The 16224-nt window shown below is 38.7% G+C and overlaps 1 long non-coding RNA gene across 14 annotated transcripts in view; it reads right to left on the bottom strand.

Annotated features, from left to right (window-relative positions):
* Window positions 1–16224, bottom strand: part of LOC119624863 (uncharacterized) — a 73847-nt gene that overhangs the window by 30284 nt on the left and 27339 nt on the right. For 8 of the 14 annotated variants that reach the window (XR_012093757.1, XR_012093762.1, XR_012093768.1 and 5 more), the window contains 3 exons: window positions 14556–14639; window positions 14220–14319; window positions 13421–13562 (listed from right to left, as the gene is read on the bottom strand). This is a non-coding gene — a long non-coding RNA (uncharacterized lncRNA). Of the gene's footprint in view, window positions 1–2488; window positions 12275–13420; window positions 13563–14219; window positions 14320–14555; window positions 14640–16224 lie in introns of those variants that run through there. The other 6 variants (XR_012093763.1, XR_012093758.1, XR_012093766.1 and 3 more) reach the window with 6 other exon arrangements.

Below are 16224 nucleotides of genomic sequence, written 5' to 3' on the forward strand. Positions count from 1 at the left end.
GCCCCAAGGAGCATTAACTATATAGAAAATAAACTAACACCATAAATAACCAGAGAAACCCCAAATATCTCTAGATGTGGAACTCTCTAGTAAGAAACTGGGATTGCAGGAATATCTGAATCCTACCCCATTTTTCAACAACCCCTCTATGAGGCACCTGGGAAAATTCATGCATGAAGATGAAGGAGAAAAGATAAACAAAGATCAGGATTTTTCTGAGCTGGATGGATGCACCAAAGTCTTACTAAACTGAACATAAATGGCCCAACTAATAGACTAGAGGGGCTCTCCAATTCTCAATTTTCTTACCAAACCACAGAAGATAGTTACAAAAGTGTAGAAGAACACACACACACACACACACACACCGAGAACACACACACACACACACACACCCCGAGAACACATACACACCGAGAACACATACACACACACACACACACACACACACACACCGAGAACACATACACACACGGAGACACAGAGCGAGTGAGAGACTTTTAGAGGGGCTTTTGTCATAAAGAATGGAAGGATACAGGAGAGATACCCACAGGTAGTAACGTTTCAACAACTGTTTCTCCCATTTAATAGTCAAACTGAGCTCTCCACTGGGCAAGGTTAGGGTGAGGTGAGAATGGCCCTCAGGTGAAAACTTTACAGAGGCGTGGATTTTCAGATTTGTGACACCTGCAGGGTCAGCGCCTGAGAGTGTGTGCTTCTGGGAATGTGGCACCCTGCGAGCCTCACTTGCATTACCCTAGTCCCAGGTCTGCAGTCAATATCCTAAAATCAAACTAATTTATTAATTCTGCTCTTAGGGAGGATCTAGGTGCGAAGAGCTGTGGAAACCTGTATCTCCCCACAGTCCAAAGCATGGGCCTTCCTATTGCCTTGCATCTGCCGTTGCTCTAGACTCTCAGTCCTTCTCAAACTACACTGCACCTGGGGATCTTGTTAAATTATATTCTGGTTCAGTAGGTCTTGGGTAGGGCCTAAGATTCTAAATTGTAACAAGCTTTCAGGTAATGTTGATTTGTGATGGTCCACTTACCACTCTGAGCAGCAATGCCTAGAAATGATGGTTCTTCAAATCCAAGTGATAACACATAGTAATTAATTTATTAACTTAGTCCTGCCATAAAGTCAGAACAAAGCAAGGAGAAACAGAACCTCTGCAGGAAATGGGGGCATTTCTGAGGGTCACTTGAAAGCAGAAACTCAAGAGCTTGAATGAATAATAAATACATAAGCTTCTGGATATTTGCAGAAATGTAATAAAGTTGTAAGATTCAGAGGCTTATATGGGTCCACTTAAACCAAGACTATTATGCTTGTTTCATACTGCTTTCATTCCAAATGGCTTCTTTCCAGATAGATGGACCTGTCCTGAAAAATCTAGTCATCTCATAGAAAGACTCAAATGGCAAATTGAAGCTTTTAGGTACTGTCTTGGATCATTTTGTGTTGTGAGAAAAGAATATCTGAAGCTGAATAATTTATAAAGAAAAGAGGTTTCTTTGGCTCACAGTTCTACAGACTATAAGAAGCCTGGCACCAGCATCTGCTTCTGATGAAAGCCTCAGGCTGCTTCCACTCACAGTACAAGGCAAAGAAAGGCTGGTGTGAACTGATCACATGGTGAGAACTGATCACATGGTGAGAGAGGAGGCAAAAGGGAGGGGGGACAGGTACCAGGCTCTTTTTAACAACCAGTTCACTTGAAAACTAATGAGTGAGAACTCACTCACTTCTCCTCCCACTCCAGGAAAGGCATTAATCTATTCATGAAGAATCTGCCCCCACGACCTGAACACCTCCCATCAGGCCCCCATCTTCAAAATTAGGATCCAATTTCAACATGAGGTTTAGGGGGACAAACATCCAAACTATAGCAGACACCTTTGCACATGGATCAACTCTGCATAATTCCTGATATCTTACGGGTGCAAATAAAGTGACTCAACATTCATTTAGCTACCATTTTCAAAAGTGTCCATAACATTAAGCACCAAAATTTATACTATTACAGAAATATTTTATATTACCTGTATATCTTCTCATTCAAAATTCCTTATTTTCGTATGATGTTGTGCTTGGCAACCTAGAAGGACATACAAACTACACATATACCACACACACACATACACATATGTACAAACACATGCACACACACACACCACATACACACACTACATACACCCATACACACACACACACCCATACACACACACACATGCACACACATATACCACACACATACACACACCCCACACACAAAAGAATATCTACAGCCAGAGGAAATCCTTGATAAATTGCTAAGACATTTAAAGTTTTTGAAAATAATTTTATATTGACAAATAGGACACAAGAGGATTGAGCAGCTGCTACATAAGAAATATCATGCTAAACATGATAAATCATGTTAGATCAAAAGTATCATTTACTTCTATATCCCTGATTCCCAGGAAAATGTTTCATATAAAGCATGTAGTTCATTTGTATTTTAATGTATATAAATGAATGGTTGGAAAAAAACAGAAATGGAAATGCCATGGTAATGATTCCATCTTAAAGCAGTATTTTAGCCAGGATTAGGGGAGGAAAGACCAGGAACAATCTCTACCAGTGGGACCTGGAAAGAGCAGATCAGGGAACAAGTTTTCAAGTAAAGCTTGAACATTTAAGGCAAAACTTTAGTCTTGGTGAAATAAAATTTGGGCAGGAAGCAAGAGAGGAGTCCAACTATTTTGACCAGGCCAGTTTGAAGGGCATCAAGGAAAACCTTCAGAGCAGTCAACATTCCACCATTCAGTGTTGACACCAGATACAGCAGGCACTAACCATGGGCAGGAAACCATTCTTGATTCAGCCATTGCTGGCTGGGGTTCCATGCAGACAGCTTAACCTTGCCAAACAGACCTGGAGCTGCTAATTTTCTCCCTTGTGGCTCACCACTACCTATGTTTCCTATATATTTTACCTTCTTGATCCACTAGAACATGGACTCCATGAGGGCAAGAATGCCTCTTTTATTATACTAGCATCAAGAAAAGTGCCTGGCAATGGAATATTATGCAGCCATAAAAAAGAATTAACTCCTGTAATTTTCAGTAACATGGGTAAGCTTGGAGGACATTATGTTAAGTGAAATGAGCCAGGCATAGAAAGATGAATATTGCACACTCTCACTCATATATGGGAGCTAGAAAATTTGATCTCATGGAAGTAGAAAGTGGAATGGTGCTTCCCAAAGACTGGTAGGGGAGGTGATAAAGAGGTTGGTTAGTGGGTACAAAAATATCGTTAGAGAAAATAAGTTTTAGGGTTTAATAGCACACTAGGGTGATTATAGTTAGTAATAATTTATTGTATATTTCAAAATAGCTAGAAGAGAAGACTTGGAATATTTTCCATACAAAGAAATGATAAATATTTGAGATGATGGATATCCTAGTTACCCCTATTTGATCATTATATATTATATGCATGCATCAAAATATCACATGAACTTCATAAGTATGCATAGTTATGTATCAACAAAAAGAGAAGAGTGAAACAAAGTAGGTACTCAATAAATATTTGTTGCATGAATAAATAAATGAAATAGAAAAATTAATGAATACATGAATGAACTGATGGACAGAAGCTTTGTGGGAGGCTTAGAGTACTTAACTTTGAATCAGGAATGATGATGCAGAGTATCAATATATGAAGTCTGGCTTCAGAAGAGATTACAAATAACTGAGAAAACATGGCAGAAACCTAAGAAAGGTTAAATAAAGATATGAGAATTAACTAGCCAAATAATAATTTCAGAAAGTGATAAACATTTTTAGTATCTTGAATCATGTCATTTGATTGGGAAATGAATGTAGAAAAAGAAAGGACAGAGACATATGGAGTGGCCACTGCAACATTTTTAGAGATGAGGTTTGATAATACTTCTTTTAAAATTTCGTGGATTATCAAGATCTTTTCCAAAGAGTCAAAATCATGAAGATTAAAACAACAAATGTTTATTGTCTGATAATGCTATCAACCTTGATTTAAAATTTGCATGGAAATGCCATCAAAAAGGCTATCTTAAAAGACATATGTCTGGGTCAGCCTAGCTGAAGAGATTCTTGAGATTTATAGATTCTTTAAAGTCATGGCAAACTCTTCCAAGATACGAAGAAGGTCAAGATAGAAAGAGAAATGATATCTCAGCGGCACTCTCTCTCTGAGCCCAGGTCTTACTTTTGACTGCGTAGGCATCAAAAGTTTTCTAGAAAGTTGCTCAGCTTTGCTCTGTGTGAACACCTTGGGCTAAGTGACCTTCCCACATTTTTGTTTTACATTTATAAGAGAGAGGGTGTGATTAGTTTTTGTAGGCAGCAATTGGCAGAAAGTGGGTCAGTTGGTCAGAATTCTAATCAGTCACCTCAGAGGCAGTGAAAATGTCTCATGCTCAACCCAAAGATGGGGACTTCCTTTGATAACACAAAATTTAATTTGCTGTGGCCCCTCACAATGTCTCCTGGCATGTGTGATATCAACTTGGAAGATGGGGTGAATTACTGCGACTTTTTCTTTAAAAAGGCACAGGGAAGCACAAAGACATTATCAGTTTCTCTTTATGGACAACAATATGTTTTTAAAATAATTTCTTAGTGGCTTCTTACTAAATCCTTCATGTTAAAGATGATCTGTTAAAACTTAAGATGATATAGAAGTCATGTTCATCTGATAGAGGAGAACCATTGTGCGTAACTTTCAAGTCATATGTAGCTAATGATTACATCATCCTGATGTTTCCCTCTTCTATGGACAAGAGAAGATTTCATTCTTCTGATTAGGAGAAATTGGTCAGGAAGACTCAATAAACACAATAATAAAACAAAACTGTTATTACCCTCTCAGTTCTTCAATGTGAAAGAAATAAAGATAACTTATTAGGAGCTAATGTTGATAGAAATCATTTCAGTACCAAGATACGGAAAAGCAAATATATTAATAATTCCTTAATTAGAATTACACATTGCTAGAAAGTTTGAGAATCCTGTGATTGAATTTTAACCTTAAGTTGGTCTGAAATTACACAATAGTACTCAGTCTCATAAAGATAATAGTACAATAGTGCTCAATAGTACAATAATATTCAATCTCATAATTTCAGACCAACAACCATCAGGTTGGTCTGAAATCACACAATAGTACTCAACTCATAAAGATACTAAAAGCAAAATTTGGCTATAGAAGAATAGTAATAAGCATGTATGGTTTTGCTGTGACTAGTAATTAATAAGGGATAGTGAAGAAGATACATACTCTAAAACCATTCATACATGTAGACAAGTAGAGTTTCACATACATATGCAACTATTCTTGCATACCTGCATATATAATCTTTATTAAAACTATAATTAGCTATAGAAGTTCAGTTTTAACATTAAAGTTTACATTTTGAATTTTAAGAGATAACAAGTAAAAAGGCATATCAACCTTTTCAAGTTGCCATGAAAAATGAATGAATGTATGAATGAACAACTATTATTCAAAGATAGTGGCCACAAGTGAGGCCCTCATTGCCACCTGGTGGCAGCATACCCTAATTGAAGAATTCGTGTTTAAGTGGAACTGAGAAGCCTAAACACATAAAGTGACAAAAGTCACATCACATGAGGTATATGACACACATGAGATGGTAGAGGGTCACAACCCCTGGTAATTTGAATGCAATACTGCTATTTTTATTTTCTACCTCAAGTAAAGGGGAGTAACACAACTCCCTGGTCACCACGGAGCATACTTTGGTTCAGGCTGGATTCCCCATAGGCGATATCTAAGAGTGCTCATTTAATGAGCCACAAAGCGATTTTACCCATAAGGTGGCCTGAAGCCTATTCAGTTGCCATATTGACTAAAAATGTTTTTAAAAAGTTTTATTATGTCATTCTATGGGCAGAGTGTAGTGAAAATAACATTGGTTATCTGTCTAGACCAGCAGCATGTTCTAGGGATACCTATCCTTTACTTCTCGAAATTCTCTGTAGTTCAATGAATTTGTGCACAAAATTATTTACAAAAGATTATTTTATTAAATTAATCCCAACACCCAGGCCACAATTCAGACCAATTGTACTAAAATCTTTGGGAATGAAAATAGGCATTGATATTTTTATTAACGTTCCAATGACCAGTCAGTGTTGAAATCATTGAACTAGAGTAAAGGGAAGGTTGAAATACAGGCCAAGGAAAGATAATTTTCCTATTTAAAATTAAGCAAATTTGCAGCAAAGATCAATATAAAATCCAAGCATATATAAAATATACGAAACAAAAAAAATGCCATCAGCGTCTATCCTTCAGTAATGAAAAATTACTCTTTCCGTTACTGAAGAGCAATGGAAAGTAAACTAGCTTTAGCTGATAGCTTACTGTGGAGGAGCTTTCTATTTATATTTCATGTAAGCACGATGTATTTAAACTTCCCCCACATCCTTACCCATATGGTAAGCAGACTGTATTATCCCTGTGCCCCTTACCGCTTCAGAAACTGAAGCAAAAATTGATTAATTAGCACAAGATCGTGCAAGTTTTAAATAGCATAGCATGGATTTAAACTTGACTGTGTGACTCTGGATGTTCAGTGATGCCTTGCTGAATTCAAATTGTTTGAGAAACAGAATAGCAGCCATCAGACATCCAAGGATCTCCCTTGATTCATGAACTGGATTCAAGAACTGGAGTAAAGAGATACTTCACTTCTTTTCCAGCCTTACAAACCGCTAAGGCCAAGGGCCAAAGCCTTAACAGTTGCACTCTACCCTGATTCTAAGCTTGCAGTTGTAATTGATTCAGCAATAGGAATTTTCACTAGTACTTTACAGGTTTAGAGACAGAAACTCCCTTCAATGATGCATCTGACTTTCCCTGTGTGTTTTCTCCTTGTTTACCCGCTGGCCTAGTAAAAGAAACCTACTTCAAATGCAAAAAAGGTAGAAGGTCACCTGATTAGAAGTTAAATGAGTCAAAGGCAAATTTTCAGTGGAAAATCTTGGTAGAAAGAATGACTTTTTCAGCCATAAAACAGACTACCCCAGTAGTTTCAAACTGAGGTCAGTCATGGTTCACAGTGTCCTCTACTTTGGACTTCCCCCAGACACCTGAGCTGTTTCAGTTTTGCCTTCTGGGTATCTTCATGATTTAATCAGTCAAATAGTAAAATAAGATTTACTCAACTTCTACTTATATGTGCTTAATGTAGGTCCCTTCCATCATAAGTTTGCGCCTGGTGAAGAAAAAAAAAAAAAAAAAAGAATATATGCACATGTGTAAGTCTATTCATGCCACTTCTGAGCTCAAAATCTCTACAATGACTTTCTCTTGCTTTTAAAGATAAAATTGAACTCACAGCCAAGCATGCTAGCTCATACCTACAATCCAAACACTTTGGGAGGCTGAGGCAGGAGGATTGTTTGAGCCCAGAAGGTGGAGACCAGCCCGAGTAACATAGTAAGATCCTGTTTGTATAAAAAATAAAAAAAGTTGGCTGGGTATGGTCATGCACACCTGTAGTCCCAGCTAGTCAGGAGGCTGATTGCTTGAGCCCAGGAGGTCGAGCCTGAAGTGAGCTTTAATTGTGCCACTGCATGACTGCAGGCTAGGCAATGAAGAAAGATTTTGTTCCAAACAACAACAAAAAGATGAGGTTTTTGACAGATTCTAAGACACTGCCTTTTGACTTGGGCCTTGCCTAACCCTCTGAAGTCTTCTGTCTCATCATTTTTCGTTCAGTTCCCTAAAAGTTTATTCTTCCCTCCTCAGGACCTTTGCATATATCTTTCCCTCTTCCTAGAATTCAGTCCCAGCTTCCGTACTTCTATCAGGGTATCAATAACTGACTGCCATGTAACATGCCAACCCCAAACTCGATATCTTATAACCATAGCTGTCTTATTAGCTCATGGTTCTATGGCCTGCAATTTGGGCTCAGATCAGCCCAAAAAGGATGGTTCTTCTGTTATTGCCTGGAATCACTTTTACAGCTGCAGGTATTTGGCATCTGTACTGGGGCTGAATAATCTAAGATGGCCTCCCACACAGTTGCTGCAGGCTGTCAACTGGTTGGACTCAGGGGACTCAGCTGGAACAGTTTTTCTCTTTTCTACCAGCCTCTCATCCTCTAGTAGACTAGACTAGACTTTTTCAATTGGCAGTCTCAAAACGATGTTCCAAGGGAGCAAGGGCAGAAACTTCCACTTTATCTGTTGGAGACTGCAAGTCAAAGGCCAGTCTAGATTTAATGCATGGGGAAAGCCATTCTACCTCTTGTTGGATAAGGTGGTCATCTTTTATCTACTACACCTGGCTAACTAATGCTGACACTTCAGATGTCAGTTCCCACATCTCTTCTATAGGAGAACATTACTCTGAATCATCAGATATGATAAAATCCTATTACATGCTCTCAAATAACCCTGTTCATTTTCCTTGCAGCATTGATTTCATTTTTTAAGCAAATTTTTGTGTAGTTATTTAATTAAATCTGGTTTCCCTCTTGAACTGTGAGCTCCATGAAGGCAGGGACAAGGTCTGTATCTTCAGTGTCTACCACAAAGGCGGGCCCAGCATCAGGATTCCATAAGTGCTTGTTGACTGAACATAAGAATGTGAAACTAAGCCGGGAGGAAAGTGGTTTAGAAAGTTAATCTACCACTTCCTAGTTGTGGGACCTTCATTAGGTTACATAACCACTTTACTATTCAGCTTTCACATAAGCAAGCTGAGCGTATTCACACATAGTAGGTGCCAATAAATGCCATCGAAAGCAGTATGAGGTTAATCACTTAATACTGAATGAAAATTGTATATTTTATCTTCATACATTTTTGGTGCATGAAAAATCACAGAAAAACAGGAAATTGTTAACTCCTACATTGATTAACATTGGCACAATTATAAACACTGTTCTAACTACTCTTGTATCGTTGTATTAGTCCATTTTCACACTGCTGATAAAGACATGCCTGAAATGGGGCAATTTACAAAAGAAAGACATTTCATTGGACTTACAGTTTCACATGGCTGGGGAAGCCTCACAATCATGGCAGAAGGCAAGGAGGAGCAAATCATGTCTTACATGGATGGCAGCAGGCAAAGAGAGAGAATTTGTGCAGGGGAACTCCTCTTTTTACAACTATCAGATCTCATGAGACTTATTCACTATCACAAGAACAGCACGACAAAGACTTGCCCCATGATTCAATTGCCTCCCCCCAGGTTCCTCCCACAACAGGTGGGAATTCAAGATGAGATTTGGGTGGAGACACAGCCAAACTATATCAGTCATGTATGTATAAACAGGGACACAGCAAAGTAATGTATAAATTCAATGCTACTCCCATCAAGCTACCATTGACTTTTTTTTGCAGAATTAGAAAAATGTAGTGTAAATCTCATCTGGAACCAAAAAAGAGCCCATATAGCCAAGACAATCCTAAGCAAAATGAACAAAGCTGGAGGCATCATGCTACCTGACTTCAAACTATACTACAAGGATACAGTAACCAAAACAGCATGGTACTGGTACCAAAACAGATATATAGACCAATGGAACAGAACAGAGCCCTCAGAAATAACACCACACACCTACAACCATCTGACCTTTGACAAACCTGACAAAACAAGCAATGGGGAAAGGACTTTCTATTTAATAAATGGTGGTGGGAAAAGTGGCTAGTCATATGCAGTAAACAGAAACTGAACCCCTTCCTTACACCTTATACAAAAATTAACTCAAGATGGATTAAAGACTTGAATGTAAAATCCCAAACCATAAAAACCCTAGAAGAAAACCTAGGCAATATCATTCAGGACACAGTCATGGGCAAAGACTTCATGACTAAAGCATCAAAAGCAATGGCAACAAAAGCCAAAATTGACAAATGGGATCTAATTAAACTAAAGAGCTTCTGCTCAGCAAAAGAAATTATCATCATAATGAACAGGCAACCTACATAATGGGAAAAAATTTTTGTAGTCTACCCATCTGACAAAGGTTTAATATCCAGATTGCACAAGGAACTGAAAACAAATTTATGAGAAAAAAAAAAAACCATCAAAAAATGGGAAAAGGATATGAACAGATTCTTCTCAAAATAAGACATTTATGTGGCCAACAAACATGAAAAACAGCTCATCATCACTGGTCATTAGAAAAATGCAAATCAGAACCACAATGAGATACCATCTCACACCAGTTGAAATGGTGATTATTAAGAAGTTAGGAAACACAGATGTCGGTGATGCTGTGGAGAAATAGGAACACTTTTACACTGTTGGTGGGAGTGTAAATTAGTTCAACCATTGTGAAAGACAGTGTGGCAATTCCTCAAGCATCTAGAACCAGGAATACCATTTGACCCAGCAATCCCATTACTGGGTATATACCCAAAGGATTATAAATCATTCTACTATAAAGACACATGCACACGTATGCTTATTGCAACACTAATTACAATAGCAAAGACTTGGAACCAACCCAAATGCCCATTAATGATAGACTGGATAAAGAAAACATGACATATGGTGTATACCATGGAATACTATGCAGCCATAAAAAAGAATGGGTTCATGTGCTTTACAGGGACATGGATGAAACTGCAAGCCATAATTCTCAGCCAACTAACACAGGAACAGAAAACCAAGCACTGTGTGTTCTCACTCATAAGTGGGAGTTGAACAATGAGAATACAAGGACACTGGGAAGGGACGATCACACATTGGGGCCTGTCAAAGGGTGAGGCCCAAGGGCAAGGAGGACATTACAACAAATACCTAATGCATGTGGGGCTTCAAACCTAGATGATGGGTTGATAGGTGCAGCAAACCACCATGGCACATGTAACAAACTGCAGTTCTGCACATGTATCCCAGAACTTAAAATAATAATTTTTTAAAAAAGGAGCCTCAGGCCAGCCACCAACAGTCTTTGTAACCCTCAGGTGGCACATGTCTTTTTTTCTCATCGGTGGAGAAAATTTCCAGGACTAATCTATCTTACTAAAAATACCCATGATTTGTCAGTTAATCCCCTGATATTTTTTGTGCTGGAAAATCTGTCAGAATGACCAAAAAGCCTTACATTCTACAGTCTATGAGAAACAAAACCACTGGGGTAGACTGAAATGAAATACAGTCATTAGTAGTAAGTTTGAGGTTGACTGCTCTTTAAAAAAAGAAACAGTTTTTTTTTCTTCTGTTTTTCCAGTAGTGTCACTCTTCAGGGGCCCCTCTTTACTTTGTACTCTTTGACAGTCAAAAATATTTCCGATTTCCTGCTATTGTGTCTGAAATATGGACTTCACATATTTGGGGTAATCACTTCATCAGTGAAGTTGGCCCTCGTAAGTTAAAAACACTCAAATTTTAGAAACTCAATGTTCTGTGGGTTACAAATGACTGCCCACCATGCTGTTGCACTGGGGCAGACACCTTCAGTAATTTCTGAAATACGAAGTACTATTTTTTCTTTAGTGCATTCTCTCTCTTTAATTTTTCCATCCTGTGATATGTCTGTCCAAAGGACTTCCCAAAAAGCACTGTATGGCGGAAAAGGTTTTCAAAATGCATGAAAGAATTACAGCAAAGAGAAATGACTCACGCTAAAGTTTTTTAAATATCTCTGGACTATGGCTAGGAACTATTACTATGGCTTACACGTGTAATTTCAGCATTTTGGGAGGCCAAGACGGGCAGATCCCTTAAGTCTAGGAGTTTGAGACCAGCTTGGGCAATGTGGCAAAACCCCATCTCTGCAAAAAATACAAAATAATTGTCTGGGTATGGTGGTGCACACCTGTGGTCCCAGCTATTCATGGAGGCTAAGGAGGGAGGATCACCTGAGTCCAGGAGGTGGAGGCTGCAGCCAGCTAAGATTATGCCACTGCACCCCAGCCTGGGAGACAGCGAGATTCTGTCTCAAAATTAAAAATTTAAAAAAAAAAAAAAAAATCTCTGGACTATAAACTCTCATGAATCTAGCATTATTTGGATCGGAAATGTATTCGTAGGATAGACTGTGATGACAAATAGATCAAATTCGGGATGCCTCAACACAAGAAATATTTTTATGTGTCATTATGTAACAGCCCAGGGAGGCTGCAAAGACAGTGTATGTTGCAGGCAAGAAATTTTGCTCTGCAGTCATTCAGGAATTGAAGCTGATAGTGATTCTGCCATCTTGAACATGTGGCATTGCTGTCTGTCTGGAAGGTGCCATCACAGTCACCTAGAAGGGGAAAGGACACAGATAAACACATATGGAGTGGCCACATCACATCCATTCACATTCCACTGCCCAAAGCTCATGGCCACAGTTAACTGCAAGAGAAGCTAGGAAATGCCATGTCTATATATACAAAGGAAGAAGTGGAAGGTGGACTTTGGTAAACTGTATCTCACGTAAGAAAAATTAGGCCAGGCGTGGTGGCTCATGCCTGTAATCCCAGCACTTTGGGAGGCTGAGGAGAATGGAACAATTGAGGTCAGGAGTTCGAGACCAGCCTGACCAACATGGTGAAACCCTGACTCTCCTAAAACTACAAAATTAGCCGGGCATGGTGGTGCATGCCTGTAGTGCCAGCTACTGGGGAGACTGAGGCAGGAGAATTGCTTGAACCCGGGAGGCGGAGGTTGCATTGAGCCAAGATTGTTCCATTGCAATCTAGCCTGGGCAACAAGAGTGAAACTCTGTCAAGAAAGAAAGAAAGAAAGAGAGAAAGAGAGAGAGGAAGACAGGGAGAGAGAGAGAGAGAAGGAAGGAAGGAAGGAAGGAAGGAAGGAAGGAAGGAAGGAAGGAAGGAAGGAAGGAAGGAAGGAAGGAAGGAGGGAGGGAGGGAGGGAGGGAGGGAGGGAGGGAGGGAAGGAAGGAAGGAAGGAAGGAAGGAAGGAAGGAAGGAAGGAAGGAAGGAAGTCTCTCTGAATTTCTTTCTTCATCTCTAAAATGGGGATAATACTAATACCAACCTCATTGTTGATACGTATTAAATGTAGTTGACTTCATATATGTAAAGCACTTAGCATAATGAACATGTCTGAATTACTGTTCTATAACCTTACCTTCCATGATTCTATCTAATACACATCCCAACTCAGTGATACACAATGTCAGTGACAGAAACATAATCAGCAAGAATAACAATCACTTATGCAGTGCTTCCTATGTGCCAGAAACTGTGAGATTATGAATGTTTGTTGTTTTAAACCACTGAAGTTTAGGGTGGTTTGTTACATAGTAGCAGATAAGGTGGTAAGAGGTTATGTCTACTCTGTTTAACTGTTCTGGGCCTAGTTTCTTGCAGTCTCTGGTGTTTCATCAATAAAATAATGATAATTCCCTTTTTATCCATTTGTTAGAATTACATTAAAGTATTACCTTAGACTAAGACATGTGTTGCAAGGGATATGAAAGTGTTTCACTCAACGCCCAGCACATAGAAGGTATTCAGTAAATATTTCCATAATACTTCTGCTGCAACAAATCACTGCAGTTCTCTCCTCACTAGCAGCTTGGATTTCTAGCAATCAAGAGAGTTTCTTTAATGAATTCTTACACACAATTATAAGATTCTATATAGGTTGCTATCCAAGAAAATTAAGGAAAAAATAATTTCTACACTAATGCTCAGCATGCCTGAACGGCTTACAAAGGAAGCCCTTTCCGCGTCTCAGTGTCACACTCCAGGATTTTAATGTCCCATTTCTGAGAAACCATTCCAAACTGCAGTAAATGCAGTCCAAATGTATAAGGACTTGGTACATTGGTAACAAAGCAGATGTAAGAAAAATATGCAAACTCAGGAAAAATGCAAATTAGAAACAGTAAGTGATTTCACATGGTCATGAAATACCCCAGGGAGTGCACCAGGTCAGTGATTTCTTAAGAGAACTTTCAGAAGCAAGTGCACAACCCCAAGTGCTCTGTGGGTTTCTATTAAGACCCCACTTTTACAATTGGGAGAGACTAGATTCTGTGGGGCCTTTAATTATCTGTTCTTAAAAACCTAAATAATAAACATTGCAAGGACTCAGCCAGTTCATAATTATCTTCATGACAGTGACTCTCTTGGGGTTTTGCTGATTGGTCCTTACTTGGAAGGTGTAAATAGAGTAGGCAAGTAAGAAAAACAAAGCATAAAAGAGGCAGTGCATCTCTCTGCTTGAGGAAAACTCACTTTGGACAGCACCTCGAATGCTATCAGGGAAGCTAGAGTGTTCTCCTGTTCTTTGCTGTCCTTGCCAGTGTCTTCTCCTGAACTCACATCAGAAGTATGCCTTCCAGGCGAAAATGCAACAATAGTAATATTAATAATAATGAGTGAAGTGTATTAAGCACTTTTGTGCCAGCACTGTTCTCAGACAGGCAGACAGACACACACACACAAATAAATATGTATATATACACAAATACTCCTCAACTTACAATGGGGTTATGTCCCGATAAACACATCAGACACACACACACATCCATTAACTATATTTCACAAATAAGGAACAGAAAAGTTACTAACTTGACCAAAGTCTTACAGTAAGAAGGTGATACCAAGGTTCTAACCCAGGCACTCCAATTCTAAGGTCAACTCCGTTAGTGTTATCTAAAAAAGAAAAGCAATAATAAATTATCCACAAGAAAATTTTACAACCCAAGTTTTTCATACTCTTTAAAAAGGCATTTTTTTCACATGTACTCTCATATTCTATGATTAGTCCTAGTCATTCTCACTTCACAGCTAGAGAAACTAAGACCAGAAGAGCTTCCAGATCTTAACTAGTACCACTCAATGAGTGGGAGGACCAGAACGCTGTACTGATCATGCAAACTTCACCACATAACAGCTTGTGATATTGAGTGAGTTGTTTCACCTATATGACCCCTCAAAGTCAATTTATTAATCTAGAAAGTGGGAATAATAACAATTTCTATGTAACAGGTTGTTGGAGCACAAAATAAAGTTATATGTATAAAGCATTTAGCACAGTTCATGGTGCATAACAGATCTGTAGTAAATATTTGTTATAATTATCAGCAAATCATCTCCCTCATTACTGCAGTTGATTCTCCTTTTTACATTATTGGAAAGAAATTTCTCAACTGAGTTTCAGTTGAATACAGTATTAGATTATTCCTTAACTGAGTTGCAGTATTTTAAATGTATACTCCCTACTCAAAACTACCCCCGAAATCACACCTGTAATCCCAGCACTCTGGGAGGTCGAGGCAGGTGGATCATGAGGTCGGGAGATCAAGACCATCCTGGCTAACACAGTGAAACCCAGTCTCTACAAAAAATACAAAAAAATTAGCCGGGCGAGGTGGCGGGCGCCTGTAGTCCCAGCTACTCGGGAGGCTGAAGCAGGAGAATGGCGTGAACCCGGGAGGTGGAGCTTGCAGTGAGCTGAGATTATGCCACTGCACTACGGCCTGGACGACAGAGTGAGACTCCATCTCAAAAAAATAAACAAAAACAAACAAACAAATTACCTACTAAAAAGAAGTTCTTCAATGCTTAGACTTTGAACAAAGAAAAACTGTGCTCTGACAGGAAGCTGGTGACGTAGAAAGGTAAAGTTTCACTTCACAGGCACCTTTATTTCCCTCAAGGTGGACACTGAATGATTTGTGTGTGTGCACATTTTTCTATGCATTATTCAAAATTAAAATTCCTTAGAGGGAACCACTGAAAGCCAATTATTTAAAAAACTTTAAAAATGACATCTTGAAGAATTATTTGGTACTCATTCATCAAACTTAGCAATGATTTAACTGTAATTCTTTATTTAGATTCATCTCTCACAAAATAAAAATGCCATAAAGCTTTACAGCACTGTATTGTAATGAATAGAGAAAACTAAAGAAAAAGTAAGATGAGCAAGTGAGAGGAAACCCCCAAAATGAGCCCATCCTGGCATCTTTCTAAAAAGAAAGAAACAAACAAACAAGCAGCCCCTCCTCTCAGCTCTTTGGAAAGAAGTATTTAATCTTGACAATATCTGCACTTCGTAGTTGATTCATAGCATGACCTATCTCAAACAATTTAAGATTCAAATGAAGTTTGCAATTAATCTTTCTATATCACTTTGCAAAACATTCTCATAATCTCATCCAGTCCTTTTACAAATCAATCCTGTGAGATGAACGTCACTGTGTTCCCATTTTACAGAGGAAGGCACTGAGCCACA

Source organism: Chlorocebus sabaeus, chromosome 8 (genome assembly GCF_047675955.1).
Source record: "Chlorocebus sabaeus isolate Y175 chromosome 8, mChlSab1.0.hap1, whole genome shotgun sequence".
Classification (NCBI taxonomy): Eukaryota; Metazoa; Chordata; class Mammalia; order Primates; family Cercopithecidae; genus Chlorocebus; species Chlorocebus sabaeus.